The sequence below is a fragment of the Penaeus monodon genome, unplaced genomic scaffold (genome assembly GCF_015228065.2).
Source record: "Penaeus monodon isolate SGIC_2016 unplaced genomic scaffold, NSTDA_Pmon_1 PmonScaffold_4306, whole genome shotgun sequence".
NCBI classification, from domain to species: Eukaryota; Metazoa; Arthropoda; class Malacostraca; order Decapoda; family Penaeidae; genus Penaeus; species Penaeus monodon.
This window is the reverse complement of record NW_023659117.1, coordinates 592-5,000: the sequence shown is the minus strand read 5'-3', so window position 1 is coordinate 5,000 and position 4,409 is coordinate 592.

Here is a 4,409-nt window from a genome sequence, read left to right as displayed (position 1 = left end):
TCATGTTGTGATGCTCTTGGAGTGAGTACGTGGTAGGGTCCCCAGTTCCTTTCCACGGAGAGTGCCGGTGGTACCTTTTTTTTTAGGTAATCATTCTCTCTGTTTTATCCGGGCTTGGACCAGCACTGACTTTGGGCTGGTTTGGCCACCCAGTGGCTAGGTAGGCAATCGAGGTGAAGTTCCTTGCCCAAGGGAACAACGCGCCGGCCGGTGACTCGAACCATCGCACTCAGATTGCCGTCGTGACAGTCTTGAGTTCGATGCTCTAACCATTCGGCCACCGCGGCCTTGGCGATCATGGCTTCCATGATTTTTCTTGGCAATTAGAGCGGTGGTTTGCCATTGCCTTCCGCCCGGTGTTTTTTTGTTTTTTGTTTTTATCGAGTCACCATCTCTATTTACCGGCACTGACTTGGGCTGGCTTGGCCACCCAGTGGCTAGGCAGGCAATCGAGGTGAAGTTCCTTGCACAAGGGAAACAACGCGCCGGCCGGTGACTCGAAGCCTCGAACTCAGATTGCTGTCGCTCTAACCATTCGGCCACCGCGTCCCCATTGCAAGAATGGTTAATGGTTAATGGTTAAAAGCAAGATAAATGTGCTAGACATCTAAGGTCATGTAACACTATAGTTAATGTTAGGGAAGGGTGGTTGAGTTAGTGATTAGTTGTATAAGGAATTGGTGAGTGAAAGGGTTAGAGTCGGGTGTGGTAAGGAGTTAGATTAGATGGAGGATATGTATGAGGAAAGAGAATAGGTTGTTGAAACAGAAAGTGTGGGATTCTGTAAGGATCTCTGATAGTTGGGAGGTCTGTGAAAGGAGGATAGGTGGAGGAAAGCAGAAGTAAGTATGGACGAGACATAAAGGGAATGTGGGAAGAGACAAATGTTTAATTGGGGATTGGTATTGGAGGATGTGTAAGAAAGGTCTCTTGAAGGCATACAATAGATGGGTTATAAGGGGAAAAGGGATATGACAAAGGTCAGGTCTGTGGGAGCGGAAACCGCGAATATTCCAATGAAGGATAGTTATACTTTAGTGATATAGTGATATATATAGATGGGCTGTGTGGGAGGGGTTAGGAGGATAGGGTGTAGGGGGGATATCGTTAGGAGGAGGATGGATATCAACAGTTACTTGGAGTGTGAAAGGAGCAGGAGTTGTAAGATTGGAGGTTGAGGTCAGTTGTCATTAAGTAATCTTGAATATTTTCAATAGTTTCTTCTGAGGAGTTGGTTGGGGAGTTTTGGGGGATAAAGGATTTCTTGTGAGGGGGGAAGAGAGGATTGGTGTTTTCAAGCGTAGGGGCAAAGGAAGGTGGAGGTGTTGTGTGGTAGGGGAAGAGGGGGTGGAACGTTTGTTCGTCTGTACGGTAGTGCGAGGAGGGATGGGGGAAGGTGTTGGGGTTGTAGTGGTGATTGGAGTATCTGTCGTAGAGATGGAGGGGTCTGGGTTTAGGATGGCAAAAGAGTTTGACTGGGGAAGGTAGGAGGTAGAAGAGGGGGTTAGATGTAGGGGGGGTGGGTTAAGGAGAATTGGTAGAATGAGCAGTATTACTGGAGTAAGGAGTAAGAGAGAAACCATGTCGACGTGCTTCCTGTCTGGCTTCACGTAGTGTGAGTCCAAGTTTGAATCTGAGAGTTGCTACCTCAGACTCAAACTTGTAGGGGGACAGCCCATATAAAATACATTATGGGGGCCGCCACAGTTGGCATATGTGCGTGATTGTGCAGAGCAGTTAGATCGGGTATGGCCAGGTTGGGCACATAGTGGGCATCTGGCTGTGGAATGGCAATGTTTGGCTGGGTGTCCTAGACGCCAACAATTTTGGCACTGACGTGGAGGAGGTGGTATGGGCGAACAGGGAGGGATTCTCCTCCTATGTTACGTTAAAGGGGAAAGGGCATGTCTATGGAAGGTAATTTTGGCTATATTAGTGGGTTTCGATGACCTCTGGGGGGAATGGAGTAGCATTGTACTGAGTTGCATCATAGTCTGTGAGACAGGCAAGTAGGTCTTCTCCACAGTCTGACCAATTTTGTCATAGACGGGGCAATTTGCTGGGGAGATTGAAATGTTCCGGTGCAAGTATTGAGGGTTGGATGGGGTTCTGCAAGGATGGGGTTACCATATAGGTCTGTTAGTTTTGTTAATGCTATAGCTTGGTTTTTGGATGTTACTGTGACAAGACGGGAGCGTTCGGGTCGGCTACGGAAAGAGACTTTACCTACTTGTTTTTGGAGACATTGTTGGAAGAGAAGGGTGTTGTCAGAGTAGGGAGCTGTGGGAGGGATCACGAAAAATCGGTCCCATTTGGCTGCGCTAAAGAGAGTATTCAAGATTGTTGTAGAGATAGGGGTAGTAGAAGGGCGGGGGCGTGACGAAGATGGAGTGTGTTGAGGGAGGTAGTGTTGAGAGGTGGGCAATAAGGCTGTAAGGTATTAATAAGGGAGGATGGGGTGGTTGATGTTTGGGGGTTGTGGGGATAGAGGTGTTGAGGGTGAGCATGCTGGGAGAGTGGAAATGTTCCTTAAGGGTTGATTGTTGGCTACTGTACTAGTAGGCATTGATGAGGGGGTAGTTATTGCAGTGTTCGGAGCCGTGGTCAAAGGAGAGCCTGGGGTCAGGGAATCGGGTGGGTTTACCCTCGCTGGGGCTATTTGATAAAGGGGCAAGCCTCATTGCCCCTAATAGTGGGGATATGTTTTCATTACTGGCCATGGGAAGCCTGGGTATATTGGGGATAAAAAAAAGTCCACCCCTCAGGGTCCCCTTGAGGGGTCTTTTTTTAACGGTAGGTTCATGTCTGAGCCGCCGTGGTCACAGCATGATACTTAATTGTAGTTTTTTCATGATGTGATGCTCTTGGAGTGAGTACGTGGTAGGGTCCCCAGTTCCTTTCCACGGAGAGTGCCGGTGTTACCTTTTAGGTAATCATTCTCCTTGAGGGGTAAGGGCTAGGTAATTAAATCAGGGGAATACCGTTTCCCAGGCTCCCTCAGGCCGTTCACGACTGGCACAAAGTCAGCCTTTCATCCTTTCAGCACGGATCTCACACCTTAGGATAGGATAGCAGAAGGGTTTGGTGAAGGGACAGAAACGAAAATTGGGGAAGGAAAAAAGACATGCAAAATTAGTTGAGTCGAGGGCTGAGTCCCAAGGTTGGGGAGTTCCCCATCATTGGGTCCCAGTCTCCGCCTCCTAAGCCCCCCCACGACAACAACGGGCAAGGGATTGGGGGGGACCATTGCAAGAAATGATGTCTTATAAAAGGAAAAGACAAATCTTTTTCATTCAATGGTGTTTCTCTCTGCCAGTTTCGAATCAGAGTGTTGGGTAATGAATGATAGAAAAACAAATAAAAAAAAATTTGAATTGCGATGTTATAGATGTTTATTCGTGTTAGCTGGACCGATCACAGGACAAGAAGTTGGGCAGTAGATGAGTAGATGAAATACAGGTAGACACTCATGAGAGAATAGTAAACACAATCGACAAATGTAAATTGAAATAAGTTGGTCATGTGGAAAGAAGTTTGGGTAAAGATCTGATCTGATCTGATCGTGGCTTACGGTAAAAGAAATAGAGATAGACCCAAGACTCGATACTTAGATTATATCAAAGAATTGGCAAGAATGAGCAGGATTTACTTAGAAAGGTACAGGGCCGGTTTTTTTTTTTTTTTTTTTTTTTTTTGAGATTTGCTTGGGGTGTTCTGGCTGACCAAGCTCCATGACCACTCTGTTTCGTCATGATCTTTACACGCGCTTCAGTTCCGTAACACCTATCTCCGGCGCTAGGTGATCAGTAGTTAAACTTCGGGGTAATAATATTCTGAACTATGTATTATAAGTATGTAGCCACACGACAATTAAAAAATATCGTTATTTATTTATATATAGTTTTTAAACATTTTCAACATTTTTTTTACATTACATGTGTACATATTGATAACTATACTACAAGTCTTAATGAAAAAATCAAATGCCCAGGAATGTAATTCTTTCTAAGACATCTGCCCTTGTCTAATCTTCCATATTATGAAAAAGTATGACTAGGCCTTCGTTTTACTTACTGTATAAGATTTATGCTGTCCTCTGCACCCAAAACCTTCCCAGCTCTGCCACCGACCCTCAGTTCTCCTAATAATGAATCAGCAGACCAATTTTGAGATGTATTTCTCTGTTTATCGGTTTCTACACCAGTCAGTGTATGCTTTGTCCTGTAGATTCTCTTGAGATAATGCAGTCATTTTGGAAAGAATTAGGAGATATTTTTTAATGATTTTCTTCTGATAATGCAGTAATTTTGGTCGTGCGATTCCCTACACCGTAATAGGATGTCTGTCGGTGTAGGCTGTCGTTGGGAGCAGTGGCTGTGAGGATACACGTAATGTGAATTTCATACTAA